Source organism: Protopterus annectens, chromosome 6.part1, assembly GCF_019279795.1.
Source record: "Protopterus annectens isolate FY-2018-M chromosome 6.part1, PAN1.0, whole genome shotgun sequence".
NCBI classification, from domain to species: Eukaryota; Metazoa; Chordata; order Ceratodontiformes; family Protopteridae; genus Protopterus; species Protopterus annectens.
The window spans coordinates 330,717,348-330,738,534 of NC_056738.1; the positions used below are offsets into that span (position 1 = coordinate 330,717,348).

General features: G+C 38.8%; 1 protein-coding gene across 1 annotated transcript in view; it reads left to right on the forward strand.

Annotated features, from left to right (window-relative positions):
- Positions 1-21,187, forward strand: part of E4F1 (E4F transcription factor 1) — a 483,878-nt gene that overhangs the window by 83,973 nt on the left and 378,718 nt on the right. The window lies entirely within an intron of this gene.

The window sequence follows — 21,187 nt, forward strand, 5'->3', positions numbered from 1 at the left end:
TTTTTGCAGGAGGGCAAGCTCCCTGCACCCCCCTGATGTGGGTTACATGTCCCACACCTCCCCAAACTTATATATACCAACTCCAAGATTACCATACCTCATAAAAAAAGCAATATTTTGGAAATGGCCATCTTGGACTTAGTGTATGTAAGTCCATTTTTTTCTGTTTGGTCTCTGTGTTTTGGGGCTCAGTCTAATAGGTCACAACATTTAACATTTTTACCACAGACTTGTAATAGATGTCCATTAAGCATCTGCACAAGGTATACAACTGTAGTAGAAAGATGGAAATTGTGAAAAACATCTGCCATAAGTTATTGAACTCAGGGTGGAAGGGTAGGAAGATAGGGAAAATAGACAAGTACATTTAGAGAAAACCCATATGGAATATATTGAAAGGATAATGAGGGGATTGTCTAGGTGGTGAAATAGAGGATGCAAGGTGGAAGTTATGGGAGGGAGAGAAAGAATTTGCTGAAGAATAAAGGATTGAAGATTAGAGTTATTAGGTGAGAATAAAGTTAAGGGATACAAGGTTTTACAAATTAGAAGGGCATAATTTACTTTTGGGGAGACAGGGTAACAGGAGCTTTTAGAAGCCATGGGTGGCTTAAAGCACTTTATTTCTTGAGAGAGAGAGTGACTCGTATGCCGTAATCCATTGAGTGACACCTACAGAACAATTACAGGCCCTGTCAGAGACGAGGTGAGATTTTAACACAGTTTTGAATTGGTTTATTCTTTGGAGTTTTATTAATTTTGGAATTAAGACTGTTGCAGGGATTAGCAGCTTAAACTGTAAATATAGAATTGCATTAGTAGTTCTTGATTTTAGTATTTTTGTGTAGTTGTGATTCCAATACATAGGTAAACTTGGGAGGCATACCAATATGTGATTGATTGGATAGCAGGATGTATATAAGTGTGTTAAAATGACAGGTTTTTGTGATATACAAAAATGAGACCACAATAAATCATTTCAAAACTTTTCACACCTTTAATGTGACCTGTGACCTGTACAATTCATTTGAAAAACAAACAAATCTGTTAGGGGAAAAATATAAAAAATAAAAAGCATATACAATAAGCTGGTTGCATAAGTGTGCACATCCTTAAACTAATACTTTGTTGAAGCACCTTTTGATTAAATTACAGCATTCAGTCTTCTTGGGTAGGAGTCTATCAGCATGGCACATCTTGACTTGGCAATATTTGCCCACTCTTTCTTGCAAAAGTGCTCCAAATCTGTCAGATTGTGAGGGCATCTCTTGTGCACAACCCTCTTCAGGTCACACCACAGATTTTCTACTGGATTTAGGTCTGGGTTCTGGCTTGGCCATTACAAAACTTTAATTTTCTTCTGGTGAAGCCATTCTTTTGTTGATTTGGATGTATGCTTGGGGCCATTGTCATGTTGAAAGGTGAAATTTCTCTTCATCTTCATTTTTCTATCAAACGCCTGAAGGTTTCGGGTGAAAAGTGACTGGTATTTGGAACTGTTCATAATTCCCTCCACCTTGACTAAAGCCCCAGTTCCAGCTGAAGAAAAGCAACCCCAAAGCATGATACTGGTACCACCATGCTTCACAGTGGGGATGGTGTTCTTTTGGTGATGCGAAGTGTTGTTTTTATGCCAAACGTACCTTTTGGAATTGTGGCCACAAAGTTCAACCTTGTTCTCATCAGGCCATAACACATTTTCCCACATGCTTTTGGGAGACTTGATGTATTGTTTTGCAAATTTTAGCCAGGTTTGGATGTTTTTCTGTGTAAGAAAAGGCTTCCATCTTGTAATCCTACCCCATAGCCCAGATATATGGAGAATACAAGAGATTGTTGTCACATGTTCAATACTTGTCAGATATTCCTGCAGCTCCTTCAGTGTTGCTGTAGGTCTCTTGGCAGCCTCTCTGACCAGTTTTCGTCTTGTCTTTTCATCAGTTTTGGAGAGGCGTCCAGTTCTTTGCTACATCACTGTTGTCCCATATTTTCTCCACTTTTTGATGATGGTCTTCGCTGTGTTCCATGGCCTAACCAGTGCTGTGGAAATTTTTTTGTACCCTTCTCCTGACTGATACCTTTCAACAATGAGATCCCTTTGATGCTTTGTAAGCTCTCTGCGAACCATGGCTTTTGCTGTAGCAGGCAACAAGTAAATGTCAGAAAAATCCTGCTAGGACAGCTGAACTTTATTTGGGGTTAATCAGAACCTCTTTAATTGATGGCAGGTGTGTACCCAAGAAGACTGAATGTAATTAAATCAAAAGGTGCTTCAACAAAGTATTAGTTTAATGGTGTGCACACATATGCAACCAGCTTATTGTACGTTTTTTTAAATTTTTTATATTTTTTCCCTTAACTGATTTGTTTGTTTTTCAATTGAATTGTGCAGGTTATAGGTCACATTAAAGGTGGGAAAGTTTTGAAATGATTTATTGTGGTCTGATTTTTTTATATCACAAAAACCTGTCATTTTAACAGGGGTGTGTAAACTTTTTATATCCGACCTATATGTGTGTGTGTGTGTGTGTGTGTGTGTGTGTGTGTGTGTGTGTGTGTGTGTGTGTGTGTGTGTGTGTGTGTCTATCTATATATATATATATATCTATATATATATATCTATATATATATATCTATATATATATATCTATATATATATATATCTATATATATATATATATCTATATATATATATATATATATATATATATATATCTATATCTATATCTATATATATATATATATATATATATATATATATATATATAAATATAAATATATATACACATACATATGGTTTACTATCAGAATGTTGAAATTCATATGGCTGATGATCATAACGTTGAAATCATTACATTGAACGTTCAAAATACTGAAAATAAAAATGTCATAAAGTTTAAATGGTCGACAAACGCCTGCAAACTAACACTAGTGTTTTTGCAGGGGGGCTGTGCCCCCCTACACCCCCCACACTCCCTTAATGTCGACAGGTAATTTGCATGCACTTTCTGTTGACCAAATGGACTACTTAATAGTCATGTGTCGACCATATGTGTCGATCAAATGAACGTTAGACCATATGAATTTCAGCATTTTGATAGTAAACTATATATATATATATATATATATATATATATGTGTGTGTGTGTGTGTGTGTGTGTGTGTGTGTGTGTGTGTGTGTCTGTAGATATATGTAGATATATAGATATATAGATATATAGATATATATATATATGTATAGATATATATTTATGTATATATACATATATACATATATATATATATATACACATGTATATATATATATATATATATATATATATATATATATATATATATATATATATATATACGCACACACACATATATATATATATATATATATATATATATATATATATATATATATATATATATATATTTATATATAGATATGTGTGTGTGTGGTTTATAATGAAAGAAGTGAACCATTTTGACCAAGCAAAAGTGTGACAATGTGCAATTCCACATGAAGAGATTTTCTGAACAGCAAAGCAGTGATGTTCTGTTGGGTAAGTTTGCACATTATGAGGATTGGTGGAAATTAGGCTGGTGTATAATTGTGATGGGTCCCTACCCCGGGCCATCAATCAAGGAGACTGAACCCTCAGTACTGACTCTGGTGAGGGACAATCACTAAGATCAAAGATGGATTCACACAGTATTTTCAGATGCAGCTCTCTGCACCAAGCACAGTTTCCTTTAAGAGTACAAATGGAGTATGCTCCAGACCTGTGGCTGGAGTCTATTTCTCTCTCCAGGTCCACACAAAACTCCACACTGACCACTTTGGAGCTTTGTGTCCCTGTTTTCAGTAGCTGACACACACACTTGGATATTTGAATTTCATACACACATACACACCAGGGAAAAGCTGGGACAGATTTACTAGCTGTGGTTCTTTCTGCCTAGACTCTGAGGTAATCCCACTGCCACCAGTCAGCTACCCTAAGGCTCTTACAAAGGGTACCCAGTTATACTGTGTAAAATTAATACTAATATAAATGGTAGGATATGACCTAAAGCAGCAAGGTTTTCAGGAGTGGCTGTAGTGTCGCTAAAACAAGCATAAGCACTCTCAATATGTTAAAAGTATTCTCTAAAGGACCAGCCACAATGAAAGGTAATAAAATATTTAATGATAAATAATAAAACAAAAAACAGGAGAATACTGAATACAATAAACAGAGTTTCAACCACAGATATATAAAAAATAATACAGTTGGATATTTTTTCACAGATGCAGAAAGTAGTACTAAACTATAATCACTAAATGTCCGACTGGCTAAAGAATTACTTTCCCCCCGACTACTTACTAGAGCAAGGCAAGCTGATGTGTGCTGAGTGTCTTTACACTGCAAAAGCTGGATGATGTGTGTCTTTGTGGATGCGAGAGATTTATATCCTGTCAGAATTCTTTTCTGTCAGTTTCCAAAGTGTTGCTGCAAGAGTTCCAAAGAAACCAGATGCTGGTTAGAGGATAACATCATTTCTGGTCATCAGACTCTGGTACAGTACACGCACAGCTTTGCTAAGATCTTTGGCAGCATCTGAAAGCTGTAACAAAATTAAAACTTTCCACCCTACAGGGTTCTCCGATAAACATACACATTTAATCACTTACAACAATACAATCTGATATGCATGCATACATTCTTTCTGTCCAGCAAGACTTGCTGTCGATGCATTTTTAATACAAGTAACTTTACAAATATATTTTTAACTCCAACATCTGTACAAATCAGTGTGATTGTCAAATAACGTAAAATTATTTACAAAACTCCAGTTAGCTGTGCTGGCATATGTACACATTTACTGCCCTACTCTCCCTGGCACAGGTGGCACTACTGCATAACATCACAGTAATACATGAGTGATCAATTATAATTGGTTTTGTTCTGTACAACAACACATGCTTTGAGACAGTTTTTAAACAGCTTTGATGATGTGGTGGTCCAACTTCAAATTATGATCCTGTTGCTGTGCATAAAGTTGATAAGATGTAAAGCTTATATGTGATTTTAGAGCCTATATAGTGGATAACAGCATGACTTTATTCTTTTTAGCCTTCAGTAGATGTCCTGAGACTAGGATGGAGAAGGATGTTTGTAGGTGAGAACTGATGGAGAGTGGACTTCTTTTATAGCTTTAGCTGCAGACATAATAGTCATATCATCTGCAGAGTGGAAGAATCATGCTGGATTAAAACCAATGTCCATATTGTTTTTTTAACACCTGTATTAAATTCTCACTTAAGACATACATTTAAAGTTATTGAATGTTATAAAAGAGAGAATGTCTAAAGCAAGTTAAATCCAGCCCTGCTAAAAAAAACACCCGTCAAATCCCACCTTTGTCACTGCTCCCAACAAATCTGAATCATTCCTACTTCTGTGGACTCCTCCTCACTTTTTTCTCTGATGTATAAAACTACACCTAATGTGTAACTTCTGAAAAAAATGTTGTGCCTCATCATCCTTAGTCTTACTGTGACATGGTACTGCTGTGTTATGTTGAATCTTTTTCGCTAATCCCCCAAAGCATAACTACTTTATCTAATGTACAACTCTTGAAAACGTGTGTACGCCTTGATTACCCGTCCACTTATTATGTAACATGTATTGAAGCATTCTGTATTGTAAGATAATTTTTTTTTATTTATTTTCTGACCTAGTTGGATATGATTGTAATTTTGATGGGGGAGATTTTCGTATTGGGCCTACGCTGAAAGTGGGCTTCATGCTCATGTCAGACTATCCTGGTCATCAAAAGTGATAGATAAATAAATACAAATCAATAGGCGAACATACATCAACAGAAAAGAAAATAAACTATATTAACATTTTTTTTTTCATTTGCATACTGTATCCATCACACATAATTTATTTCCTTGTAAGTATCATTTATCCAGCATACATGAATTCTGAATGGCTACCATCTCTTAAAAACCTCACTCCTCCTCCTTGTCCTTAACATTATACTGCATGCATTGTTCCCACAATTTCCATGTATTTGTATGCAATGTGACCCTTCCCTTTTCTAAAGATCCTGCTTCCAGTTATTTTTTCTGTTTTGTAATATTAAATACTTCAAATACAGTTGGTGTAGACTTTGATTTTCATTTTCTAGTAATTCCTTTTTTGGTAGCCAACAGAATTAAACTTGATAAGGCTTTACTATGTCTAGTTATTTCAAATCCTGTGTCCAGCTCAAATGATTCATCTCCTTTGTTACAGCTATTTGCTCATCCAGTATATCTGACAGCTAACTCTGCAAGGAATTTTTAAAATCTAGCAACTCATTACACTCCAAAACAGGGCCGGTGTTAGCAATTTCGGGGCTCCCAGCAAATGTCAAGTTGGGGGCCCCCTGGGTACTTCCACTCCAAGTGTCACCCTGTCACCCCTTCTATCCATCCTTTTAGTTCATGCTACAGGCTTTTAGGATTAGTACACACAGACTGACCTGTAGCTGCAATGATCTTACATTACAACAGGCCTACATATCACACTATGTTGACCCATCTCACAAAGGGACAGTCACAATAACTGGCATTTAGGTGCAACAGTGATACATTACAACTCCTCTATGTACAGAGCTGGACTAAGGTGAAATAGAGCCCCAGGCACTGCTTGCTGTTTCAGCCCCCCCCCCCCACACACACACACACATCCTCCAGAGCTCCCCTCTGTTTCTCCCCATGTTGGTCTTCCACACCATGCACATTACTTTTTTTTCACACATTTTATCTTTTTTCTTTAACTTTTTCAAGAAGCCATAACTTTATGTATGCTATAAAGTGCTTTTTCTTTTTTTTTTTTTTACAAAACCTTTTCATCACCACCACCGCGGGCCACATCACTAAAATAATAATAATAATAAAAAATGAGAGAAAAATTTTATAATATTCAATCAGTAAAGTGTAAAGTTGCACATTTAATTAGCTTGAGTTCATTTTTAGTGTCTCAATAAGAGCAAACATTTTTCCCAAGGATTGTTTATCCATGTTTTAGGAGAGATTCTCAGTTCTTTCACCTTGATTTCTAGTATCACTGTTTCTTCCATCAATCTCAAGAATTCTACCTGCATAGGTTCTTGTGGTGACTTCCACTTTCTAGTTATACATTTCCTTGCCACCTCTATTATGGACCAAAGTAGGTATAGCTCTTTTTTATTTACTTCAGTAGTATCATTAACGTTCAAGAGAACTAAAGATTTGGTTAAAATAAAGGTGTCTGTGAAGATAGCTTGGAGAAAATTAGTAATTTCTTCCCAGAATTTTTTTATGTTAATACAGTCAAAAAATATACGAGTCCAGTCAGCTTTACAGGTTAAAGAGCATCTCCAACAAATAGATTTATCAAGTGAATTAAATTTGGCTTGTTTATCAGGAGTGATAAATGCCATGTGAATGTATTTCCAGGTAAATATTTTCCATATTTGTAAATTAAATGTTGAGTTAGTAGAACAAAGAAGATTTGTTTTACTTTCAATTGATAGATTGGTTTGGTATACTTTTGTTATGAAATTCCAATATATTGTATTAGGGCTAGTTTTATATGTTATCAAAATTTTGTATAATTTTGAAATTAGATTCGTCCAATTATATTTGTTATAAATAACTTCAAATATAAGATTTGGGCTAGTCTTATAAGGAGTATTAATAATTTTACTGTTAAGATCTTTAGCATATGATAATATGCTTGAAGTACCAGCCAGTCTACCGTTGAAATATCAAATATATTTTGAATTTGTTGAATATCTAATACTTCTTGATTCTCTATACAGTGTTGCCAACAAGTAAAGTTTTTCGTCTCCCAATTAGTTAGGGTAACACTATGAATTTTGTTAAAGAATTTTTTTTGTAGAGCTAAAGGGTATTATTAAGTCTCGTCAAATCTTAATGTCTGTGTTGGTATATATAAATCTTCTGAATAAATTGTAAATATTATTTATGTAATTTAAATTAGTTAGTTTTGTTATATTATATTGAACATTGATAGTCAATATATGCCACATCCTATTATTTTGTTCACAATATAAACATTTTAATTCTTTTGTTTTCATTTAAGAAAATAATAATATGCAATGTTTTCCAAGTTGACGAATAATTAGGATCTATCCAATTAATAATAATTCTTAATATGGAAGCTTTCATGTATGATTCTATATCTGAAAAATTAATTCCACCAATTTCCCAAGATCTAATGTGGTGTGCGTAGGCTATCCTATTTCTTTTTGGATATCAAAGGAAGTTTAATAGAATTGTATGTGCAGTGTAATTTATTTTTGGAAGTATTGTCATTTTATCATTTGTAATATGTCTTCAAATCTCAAAAGCATTTTATTCCAATTTGCTATTAGCATTTTTATTTTATTAATTGTATTGTTATAATTTATAGCTAATGTAGATTCCAAATTATCACATAGTGTTATTCCTAAATATTTTATTGTGGGGACTTGTTTACCTATTGCGCAATTTGTTTTTGAAGTGAATTCTCTCTTTTTATTCAAATACATATAATTAGATTTTCCCTTTTTAAATCTAAGGCCAGATATATGATAAAACCTTTCCACTATTTCATCTAGTTCTTGTAATGATTTCTCTGAAACAGGTAATGTGAGTAAAACATCATCATCAAATAATTCATTTCTCAGTCCTAACCCCTAATGGCAACCAGCTATATACGTGCCTAAATTTTGATTGTGAGGAAAGTGCAAAAAAAAATAATGATTGCAATAATGTATGTACTTTGCTGCTCCCAGCAGTAGACTGCCCCTACAGCAGCTAAAGTAACTTTCTTTGTACACCTCTGAGGTCAGTTAGAAAAGTAAGGAAACGATGACCACGCAATCCCCAGCACCCCACATAATGACTACACAATCCCCAGCACCCCACGTAACCTACAGTAAATGTCTGTTCATAAACATCTGAGCAGGGATGGTTTAGTGTGTGTATGTGTGGCTGAGAGCAGAGGCCATTATCAGTTTTATCTTAACATGGTCATATCACAGCCCCATGCAGGAGTGCAGTCAGAAAGTGAAAGCATTTTTTCCTCCTCATTTTTCCTCAGGCAAAAAATGCTTATCTGGGGCTCCCATACGGTCAAGGATGATTAAGGGCGCCTCCCGTATCCATTTACCCTGTATCCATTTATACAGTCTGGGGAGTGGGGGCCACCAGATTCCTAGAAGATCTAAGTGTCTGAATGTTCTATGACATATTTTATGCCTTTCTTTTGAAATATAATCACTTGTTAGCTACATTTTTATTGATACCCAGAAGAGTAAGGTGTGTGTCCTGGCATTATTGGATGTTTGCACTGATAAAAAAATCTGTGATATTTTTTACTTACACACAGACACACACACACACACACACACACACACACACACATACATATCACACCATTGCTAGTTTTGTACTTATTTCAGCAAATACCAATACATTGTACAACACTAGTACTGCTACACAAGATCAGTGACTGCTGATTAGCAGTAATCAAACAGCAGCAGGAATAAGTCATTTTTATTTACCTCACTGAGGAGTAAATGAATACATATCACTATCCCTGATTTCACAGATATTCCCTAATTTTGCCTCATAATTTTGCTATGTGCCAATAAATCCAGTCATCAGAGTTTTATACTTATTGTCTAAAAAATGCTTGTTGATGAAAAATGTGTTATTCTAGTAACTTTTTAAGTGAATTAAAGTAATATTTAAAATGTCTTCCTCATTTTAAGACTTCATTATGCTATTATTTTTGGCACTGAGCAGAATTCTTCGGCAAAGACATTTAGAGTTACAGTATCTGTTGTTCTGCCAGTATGTATAAAGCTCCCTGAAAGAGAAGTCATCTCTGAAGATTAGAAGAATCACCTCTTCTTAAACTCCAAGGTAAACACTGAGATCGGTCACTCTGGGCTGCTGACCTCTCTCTTTTGCTCATGTTCATTACCAGCTTTATCCTAACAGGGTCGTATGACACTCCTTTTCAGGTTAAGGAATGTAATCGAAAATTAATACATTTTTTCTCCTCATTTTTCCCTAAACAACTGCAGCTTTTATGTGGCCCCACTCAGGAATGATTAAGGGGCCCCCTGTCACTGATATTGCAGGTACCTAAAGCTGGCTATGTTGTTAGTTTTAGTGAAGAGGATGTTCTCCAGAAGAGTTTAAGTAGGCCAGGGACATTATGTCAGTGGTAAAATATTTAATGGAACTGTAAAGTTTGTTACGTGACAAAATACTTTTATTATAACTAAAGATCTTTGAATTTTGAAGGAGATAATAAATACGAGTTATTGTTACTCACCTGGTTTATTAAGTACACCATATTGCTGTACCAGCTTTTGTTGGTTTGACAGACAAGCTACAAAATATCAAGATAAGATTATCTACAGTGATTGGGGGCCCCCCAGCCACTGCAAGGTTCGCTGGTGTCTAAAGCCAGCTATGCTCCTAAAACATATGTTCCCGGTTACCTGCCCCTATTACACATGCAACATCTGCTATCTACCAGAGGAATAACATTTGAAGTTTGCTTAAGGTATAAAAATACCTATGCAGACACTTTCATATGTATTTACTACGGTACTGACCAGAAGGGCCTTTTTAAGCCTAGTCATGCATCCCAAATCTCTGACAAGTTCTGATACCTTTGATAACTGTAAGCAGGGGTTTGGAGGATGAAATATTTACAAGCAGGGGCCTGGGAGATGAACCATTTACAGGTTGCCTGTGTCCATTGGAGACATGGATGCCAAACTAGGAATGAATTGCCTGTTCCCCATCCAGTTGTCCAAGTTGCACTTGAATTGGGTTAGGGAGGAACTCTGCTTCACATGAATGAGGAGCCTCTTCCATAGACTGGGTAGTCTCTGGGATACATACCTGTCTCTCCAGCAGGTCCTATTTATATCATAGGAAATGTTTAATTCTTTAAACTGGGTAGTTCTGATGCTGTTTGTTTTGTGGATATGCAGAGCATAACCAAGCAAAGATCCTAAACCTTCTGGACCTTGTTTCATTCTTCGGAGCCATACATATATCCACACATTGTTCTCTTGTAAATTGCTTTTCCAGTCTCTTTTTCCCATCTTTGTAACTTCCTCTGATTGATTCTTATAGTTATCATGCAATATTTTATATGCCTACAATTATTCATTTTTAACAGACATTTCTTTTCTAAATTCAACTAAATACTCTCCCAGAGCAGTTCTTTCACTTAATATTTCCCTTTCGCTTTGCTTATACTCTGATATCAATCCTTGGTAGGGAAGGCAGCCTCTAATCTGCAGTTGAACATCTTCTTGACCTCAACCCTCAGTATTATTTTTCTGTCTCTAATTATTTGTTCCTAAAACGTTGGTACCTTTGCTAGTTTTCTCCAGTAAATGCAATGTCCATGTTGCTGACATAAAATGTTGAAAAGAGGGTGATCTAGTATTGACATTTGGGGACTCCAACATTGATTGTTTCATCTTGAGAGAAGGCTTCAGAATAATGAGCAGACTGTGTGCGTTTAGAAACCAATTAGTATCGCTAGAAATGCAAAGTTTCATTAAACATGCTACCAGAGTAGGTTGAAAAACCATGTTGAATGCTTTTGAGAGGTCATAAAGGACTGACCTGATAAGTAGTCTTCAAATGAGTTGGATTCTTAATGAAGATAAAAAATACTGTCTAGTTGATGTGCCTGATACAGAGGGCATGCATAGCAGGAGAGAAGGATGCGATTGTTAAGAAAGGTAAATGATTATTAAAGTGTTTTGTTTCAAGACTTTTTGGAAGAGGAGAAGAATGAAAGATTGATGGTTGGAAAACTTGTCTGAGGTGCAGCAGTTAGACAGAGGAAGAATGGCGAGACACTTCCAGAATTTAGGGACATAATTTACCTGAATATTAGAGATAACTAACATGATTTTATTATCCTGTCTGCTGTAAGGCTAGGATAGACTTAAGGGGGCCTACTTACTGTAAACCTCCATAATACCATGATCATTCAAGGGAAGGAGTATAGTTTTAAAGGGCAGAAAATCTTCATCAGTTCTCGCACAACACATTATCTTGTTTATATAGGACCAAACCTCAAGGCTACATGAGTAGTAGGCTTTCTTCACCAGATCGCACATGAGGAAGATCCAGTGGTACCTGAAGTCCACACGGTCCCAGCATTCTCATCCACTAGAGGCTCATCTTTTACTCCTACTTTGCCAAAATAAGGAAATCCTGTGGTGAATAGATCAAGTGAAGCTCATCTTGGGCCTACCTTTCAAATTGCAGACACCAAAGTAGGAGCTACACAATGATGCATGCGGATCCTGAGTAGGCTACCTAAATGTTTGGGGTCACTGGCCAAAAGACATAAGATCAGAGTACATCACTATGAAGGGAATGAGGGCAGTATTAAATGATGTATGGACCTTCAACCACCACTGGAAACTGGGTCTTTTAAGAGTGTTTCCAAACAACACTGCTGTCATGCAGGACAAAAACAAGCAGGGGGGCACCAGTTCTTTCCAAATGTGCTGACTGGCTCTTTTGGCTTGGTAGCAAGCCACAAAATCAAATCTCTCCAAGCAGTTTACATTCCCTCACAGGGTAATACCGTAGCAGATGATTAAAGCAGATCAAGGGAAGACCCCCATAAATGAAAGCTGAACATGGGATATTCCTGGGCATTGCCCACAAGTGGGTGGGTGCCAACGACAGATCTCTTTGCCTCCATTGGAAAACAGCTTCCACTGTTTTGCACCAGGAAGTACTGTCCTGAAGCTTGGAAAAAGGATGCAGTGTCCTTTCCTGGAAGGTGAAGTATTTTTATGCCTTTCCACAACTTCCCCTTCTTTCCAGGCTCTTGCTAAAGATGCAAAAAAGAGGGCCTTAGGATCCTACTGGTGACTCCCTTTTGGCCAAGGCAGCATTGCTTCCCCCTTTTCTTGCATTTCGCCAAGAACCATCACCAGAAACTTCTCTCCATAGTGGACTTACTCACACAGCAGAAGGGCTCACTTCTTCAGCTAAACTTACCATCTCTCAGCCTTATGTTATGGATGATAGGCTTCTGATCCCTTTTAGGCATCGGTTCTCTGAGGCTGTGCTTAAGGTTCTTTGGTAGGCAAGAAAATCTTCTAGTAGGAAGTGTTACATATACAAATAGAAACTATTTTCAATATGGCGTCCGACTAACAGTCAGGACCCAGTGCAAGTTAACATCCCACTGGTCCTCTCCTACTTCTGTGAGCTACTAAAATTTGAACTAACATACTGGTCTATTAGAGTACACATGTCAGCTATATATGGTTGTCTACCTCTGGATCCCCCACTTTTGGCCAGGCTAGAGATTAAAGAGTTCCTTAAAGGTATACTCGACTTGAAACCTATCTCCCCCACTTGGGACCTCAATTTTGTGCTGGAAAAACTTACTCTGTCTCTCTTTGAGCCAGCAGCCCCTGCTGTTCTCAAATTCTGTACTTTCAAAACCATTCTCCTAGTAGTCTTTACCTTTGCCAGAAAACGTTTCTGAGCTGCAGGCCCTTATGGATTCCCCTCTCTTCTTTATTTTCCACAAGGACACAAAGAATGGGTGTCAATAAGGGCCAGTCCCTCATTCATGTCAAAAGTGGAAAATAAACTGTCTCTTAACGAGGCTATTAATCTCCCCAGTTTCTTTCCTAACTCAACTAACCTACAAAACAACGGGGAAAGAATACTTCACTCCACTGATGTCCATGGACAACTCAGATTTTACTTGGAGAAGACAAAGGGTATCCACAATTCAGACCAACATTTTGTTTCATTCCAGGAGTCAAAATTAGGGAACCCAACCCAGCTTCTAAACAAATATTTCTAACGGGATCTTCAAGTCCACTGCTTTCTGCTAGTCTTAGAATAGAAGACTTTTGCCTGTCCAGCAAAGATACACTGTACTAGAGCAGTAGCCCCAGCTGGAGCCTTTTACAAGGGGATAGATTCCAAGACCATTCTTGAAGCGCCTACCCAGTCTTCTTTGCACACCTTTACAGAACATTACAGAGTGGATGCATATTCTAGATCCAGGACTGCCTTTGTCATATCAAGCCTTTTTGGTCTACTGGACACTTCTCCCATGCAACATCCTGTCACCCTTTCCTGTGCTTAAGGTTTGGGAATCACACAGTGGTCTGGAATACTGCATCAGTGATCTAAGGAAAGATATAGCTCAGTTGTATAACAACTTACTGTAACAGTAGATGTCCTACTCATCACTGTTGTGTATAACGACTTACTGTAACAGTAGATGTCCTACTGATCACTGTTGTGTATAACAAGTTACTGTAACAGTAGATGTCCTACTGATCACTGTTGTGTATAACAACTTACTGTAACAGTAGATGTCCTACTGATCAGTTGTGTATAACAAGTTACTGTAACAGTAGATGTCCTACTGCTCACTGTTGTGTATAACAAGTTACTGTAACAGTAGATGTCCTGCTGATCACTGTTGTGTATAACAAGTCACTGTAACAGTAGATGTCCTACTGATCACTGTTGTGTATAACAAGTTACTGTAACAGTAGATGTCCTACTGATCACTGTTGTGTATAACGACTTACTGTAACAGTAGATGTCCTACTGATCACTGTTGTGTATTATGACTTACTGTAACAGTAGATGTCCTACTGATCACTGTTGTGTATAATGACTTTCTGTAGCAGTAGATGTCCTACTGATCACTGTTGTGTATAACGACTTACTGTAACAGTAGGTGTCCTACTGATCACTGTTGTGTATAACAAGTTACTGTAACAGTAGATGTCCTACTGATCACTGTTGCAGTGTTCCTTCCCACTTCATAGTTTCATAGTTTAGTACTAGGCTATCTGCCCCTTGCAAGCCTAGCCCTAGAGATGTGGCTTTCGCCACCCCATGTAGTGGTACTAAGGTGTATAGAATAAATTTAGAATACTGTGCCTTTGTCTAGTAGTGACACATTGAAGACCCCCTTACTTATTAAAATTAGTTTACTGTGCCTCTGTTAAGTAGCAATACAGGGGTGACCCCCAAGGTAAACCTACGATCTCCCATCCACTCGTCAAGATTTCTCTTGAAGAGAGTCATTGAGGGGCTCTGCCTAACATGGACTGGGATTCTGTTCTAGAGTATGGGAAGCCTCTGAGTTATGAATCTGTCCCTCCAGCATGTTCTATTCATGTTTGTACTGAGGTTTAAATCTTTGGCTCTCGTGGTTCTTATGGATTTTGATTTTTTGAGGTGGAGCATGTCCATCAATTCCTGGTTGGACATGGCTTTGTATGTCAGGCACAGATCACCTCTGAGCAGGTGGTATGCTACTGAATAGAGCTGGAGTTTCTTTAGCCTGGCAGCATATGACATATGTTGGAAACCCTTGATCCTCTTTGTGAGGTACTTCTGGGGTCTCTCCAGCTGTTGTAAGTGCCGGGTGAGGTACATACCAAATGGGGCATTGTACTCAATCATGGGCCTCATAAGGGAGGAGTACAGGGGCACGATGACCTCCTTTGATCTGGATGTGAACCCCTTCATGATAAGGTGGGCAAGGTAGAAAGTCTTTCTAACCACTTGGCAACGTGGGTGCCAAATGAGAGGTCACTATCAACTTGGGTCCCCAGGTCTCTGATTACTTTTTCCGTACTCAGTGGGTTACTGTGTATGTGATAATTTGTGGGTACTTTGTTTTTCCCAAAGGGGATGACTATACATTTCTTGGCATTCAGTTTAAGGCCATGATTCTGGCACCAGTTGTCCGTTTCTGTGAGGCCTTCCTGTAGGATGTATGTGTCAGCTGGTGTATCGACTATGGCGCCTAGTTTGCAGTCATCTGCGAACTTTGTCAGCCACACCCGTCCCATGTTTGCTTTCACATCTGAGAAGTAAATGCCGAACAAGAGGGGTCCCAGGACAGAGCCCTGTGGGACACCACTTGTGACTGGCTTTGAGTCTGACATGGCTCTCGCAAGTTTGACTTTATGGGTTCTGTTCTTTAGCCAGTTTGCAACCCATCTTGTGACATATGGATTTACATTTAAGCTGTTTAGCTTATCTATGATCCCTGTGTGGGGTATTGTGTCGAAGGCTTTAGCCAAGTCCAGGTAGGCTGTATAGACTGCCTTGCCCTCATCAATGGCTCTAGTGACTGTTTTGAAAAAGTCAACCAGGTTCAAAAGGCAGGATCTGCCCTTTACAAAGCCGAACTGGGTGGGATCAAGTGTCTGTAGGTCCCCAATGTCGTTGTTTATGAGTTCCATAATAATTCTTTCCATAGCTTTGCAGACCAGGCTGGTTAAGCTTATGGGGCAGTAGTTCCCAGGGTCTGTAGTGAAGCCTCCCTCGTGGAGTGGGACCACTGTTGCTGTACTCCAGTGTTCAGGTTCATATCCTGTAGTAAGGCTAAGGTTAAATAACATTTTTGTATGCGGGTTTAGCTCCTCTTGGAGTTCACGTATCACGCAGCCGGGGATACCATCAGGTCCCATAGATGCTGTGTTTTTTGCTTTGCTGAAGGCGGTTCTCACCTGGACATCAGAGATGACAGGGAGGATACTCTGAGCATATCTGAGGGTTTCTGCCCAGGTTTCTAACATAACTGAAGAATGCCTTGTGGTTATCTTTAGTGTCCTTGGCGATTTTTCTCTCAAAGTTGGCCTTGGATGTTTTTATGAGAGAACGTAGCTTTCTACTAGTGCTGATCAGAGATGCCTTCCCTTTATGGGATTTTGCTCTGTCTTGCAGTAGCTTCCTTCTTTTGTTATACAATTTGTTTATGGCTGGGGTCCACCAGACAGGACGCTTTCCTTTGGTGGAGAGGGTCTTGGTTTTATTTGGGATTGCACGATCCATGCATTCTTGGAGATGTCCGTAGAAAGCATTGTGGGATGTGGTTTCCATTGGCCCTGTGGGCTTAAATGATACCATCTCAGTCTTAAGAAGTGTAAAGTCAGCTTTTGACTGTAGTCTTTTGTGCTGGGGGTGGAGGTGGTAAATGTATATCCAGGGTGATTAGTTTGTGGTCAGATCTCACCAGTAAGGGGGATACTTCCGGTGTGGAGCATTTTGTCCCCATGTTTGTGATGATCAGGTCTAGTATATTATCCCCCTTGTGGGAGAGGTGACTAGCTGTTCCATTGCATTTGAGTTTATGAATTCCAGGAACCTTTGGGCTAGGGTGTTAGGGCTAGAATAGTGCACCCAGTCTATGTTAGGGTAGTTGAAGTCTCCCAATATGATGGTATTTGGTGAGACATTCATATCTTCCAATGTCTTCAGGAAGGCTGAGTGGGGTTCTTGAGATTGTGAGGGTGGTCTGTAAAATGCAACCAGTTGTATAGCAGTTTTGCCTACGGTTAGCTGCACCTGGATGGTCTCCGATGCTTCATGAGTTGCCACTAACCTGGAGGTGTGGGTATCCTTGATGAATATGGACACTCCCCCTCCCTTTGTGGTTCGGGCCGGGTTTTGGGGCCGAAAAGCATGATACGAGGTAAAGCCTGGTAGCGCTGGGGTGCTCTCAGGAGCCTTGAACCAGGTCTCGGTTACAGCGCAGACATCGATGTTCTCCATACTGAGGAGTGCTTCGAGAGCCTGCATCTTGAGATTTAGACTTCTGGCGTTGAGCAGCATTACCCTTAATTTTTTCCATTTTTGTTTTCTAAGGAGGTGGGTTCGTCTTTTGAGCCTTGCCTAAAAAAGGCACTATGGGGTGGCAAGAGCCTTAGCCAATATCCGGAAGCCCAGTGGTGACAGGTGCAAGCCGTCCCTTGCGGCAGCGTGGCTTGTCCAGCATGTCATCCCAAGCAGACAGACATTGGATCCCCCTAGAATGACACCAGTAATTGAGCCAATTATTAAAGCTGATCATCTTGTCTTTGTATTGTGGCATCATTCTTGGTGAGGGCAGGATGCTGCTCAGGGTCAGGGTCATACCAGCCTGGGCTACATAATCAGAGAGCTCCTCAATGTCTCTTTTCATGTAGTCCAAGGAGGTACGTCTCAGGTCATTCACGCCGGCATGGACAATGACGGAGTCATATTTGTACATGCTTTTGAGTGACCTGAGTGCGTGTGTTATATGGCGGATCCTAGACCCCGATAGGCAGCTTACCGTTACCCTCTCCTTGCTCAGTCTGGTAAGTGGGACGTCAGTGTGTCTGACTATAGAGTCACCTATCACTAGTGTATCAGGCATAGTGTTAGGCCTTAAGGGCTGTGATTTATTGACACACCGATTTATTGAAGTATGTGTTGCATGTGTTATGTTTTGAGGTGGTGGATTTTTGGGTGTCTGCTTTGGGAGCCTCTGTTGTTTTGGTAAGTTTTTTAATAGAGCCTCCAAGTATGTTTTTGTGTTATTATGTGCTTGATTTGCAGTTGGGGTAGGTCTATGTGTGACTGGGTTTGTTGTGTGTGTGGTTACCTTCTCCTCCTGTCTGGTCTTGCCAGTCCTGAGTTGAGAGAGTTCAGCCTCCAGTTTGGCTATATAGTTGCATCTCTCACATGTATTTGTGTTTGTTGGGAGGAGGAGAGGGTTGTCTCTGTACATGAGACAATTATAGCATTGTCTCAAGTTTCCCAGATTAACCAGCTGAGCAGGAGAAGATGCTAGCAATCTACCACTCGACATGCTAGAATATTATAAGAGAGTGATGTGCCTTTAAGGGAAGTGGTTGGGGTGGTAGGTGGATGTAGTGCTACTTGAGTTTGAGAGTGCTTGCTTAGAAGAGTAGCTTAGAGAACAAGTGCTATGCTTATAATATAACGAGTAGACTGGTTATTCTAAGAGTAGAGCTTTCTAAGGGAAAATTTGAAGAGCAGACTTGGCGGAGCCAGGAAAAGTTTAACCCTGTTTAACCGGCGCTATGCGCACAATCGCGCAAAGCCGCTAATGCGGATTTTAAACAGGGAACTTGAAAAGAGCTAGAAATGGTCCAAAACAACCAATTACTACAGCTCTTGTGCTGAGGTCACTTCCTTCAGGGACAGATAGGCTGCTCAAGGCTCCCCACTCCCACTGGTGAGCAAAGAAACTTCCTTCTTATCCAAGTAAGGTAATGGACAACACAGGAACTACACCACAGCCCAGAATACAGCAAAGCCTGTAAACTGGTCTAAACTAGTCGAGGAGAGGTGGGAAAACAAGGATTATTTTTTTGTTTTTTTTGTTTTTAGATAGAAAACACTCAGAAATACAGAAGGCAGCAATAAATCAGTTACACAGGCTAGCATACTTTAGTGGGCAGCCTCAACAGTTAAATTAAACAAACACAGATTTTCGATTAATTTTCACAAGGTAAACTTTTAAGTGCAGATACTATAAAATGCAGCAAACAGTTAAAAAAACAGTATAAGCTTGTTTAAAATAAGCAAGAGAAGGTATTCCAAGTAAAAACAGAAAAAAATACTTAAATCTGGAAAGTAGTCGCTTTTCTCAGTTCTCTGTAGCTAGGACCACTCTGCAGGACCACGTGGAGCTGTCTCTGAGTAGTATAGCCAGAAAAAAACGCTCTGAGTCGGATTTTAAACAGGGAACTTGAAAAGAGCTAGAAATGGTCCAAAACAACCAATTACTACAGCTCTTGTGCTGAGGTCACTTCCTTCAGGGACAGATAGGCTGCTCAAGGCTCCCCACTCCCACTGGTGAGCAAAGAAACTTCCTTCTTATCCAAGTAAGGTAATGGACAACACAGGAACTACACCACAGCCCAGAATACAGCAAAGCCTGTAAACTGGTCTAAACTAGTTGAGGAGAGGCGGGAAAACAAGGATTATTTTTTTGTTTTTTGTGTTTTTAGACAGAAAACACTCAGATAGAAAACACTGAGGGAGGAAGCTTTCCAAATTCATTTTCTCCTCCTAGGTGACCTACTCCTTTTCTCAGGCTTCTGCTGGTTTACTAGCTTGGAGATAGTTACACTTCTTGTCCACTTATGTACCCTTATGCCCACAGTCTTAGCTCACATGTCAAACGTATGGATTGATGGAAGGTTTTGGCTTTGGTACCCCAGCCAGATGTCATTGCTGTCTGATGAGATAACCCAACAGTTTGGAATACTAATTTCTTACACAACTGTACTTCCCATTAATGTTCCATGGGAATAGCGTACAGCTGGCTGAAATCATTATACACTGTTAAGCAACTGCATGTTTAGTGCTTGTTCACAAGCTGCCCATACATTGACACTACTTACTTGATTTAATTATCAGCAGTGGTATTGAATTTTAATCTGTTACTTCTCCTTTCCAGCAATGGAAGTTAACCTGATGTCCTTTGGCTTCTTCCATTTGGGAAAGCATGTGGGTGAGGGGCATTTTCTATTTATTTAACTTTGTTCACTTTACTTAATACTAACATTTAACAATTTCTTTTAAATCAGTAACTGTCTTTTCTATTGCCATGCTTCCTGAGTAGCATAAATTTGTAACTCTCTCCCCATCATCACTGGTCCAGTTGCTCTTCCCGACCCTCTTTCATGGCTGTCTTGGCTGAGGAAAAGAATATACCTTCATGCTGAGATTGTATATTTGAGGGTCTGCATTTAAAGTGAGAGTCCTGAGTTGCCTTCGGAAGAAACAAACAGCAAGTAACACATTTTGAACATTTACACTAACAGTGCTGTTTAACTATTGTCTTAATACCTGCCGTGATCCAGAGGATACTCTGATTGATTGACAACTTTGGTGTCTTTAAAATGCAACTAACTGTAGTGGTTGTGGACTGGTGTTGCAACTTGCAAGCTGCAGTTGCACCTTTCCTCTAGAGTGAAGTCCACTAATGAACCTATGAACCTATAATGCTTTTTGTTTTATATCTGAACTATCTCTGTATCTGTCTGTTTAGCTGTAGGCACAGCAATATGATCTCCCAAAGTCATTTTGTTGCTTTAAGTTTTACCTTCACACCTGGCCAAATGCAGTGAACCCATATCCCTCTGAATTTTGCAGAACATCTTTTATATTTTCTAATGTCATAACTTTCTTTCTAAGTTGAATCAGTTGTGATTACAGTCATCTCAGTCAATAATGCCATTTGAGTTTCAAACTTCTTTTTTTATTGCAGAATGACAGACTCAAGTCCATGATTTTGCCTCATTTTTTTTAGTTTTTAGTCCCTTTTAAAACATTTGA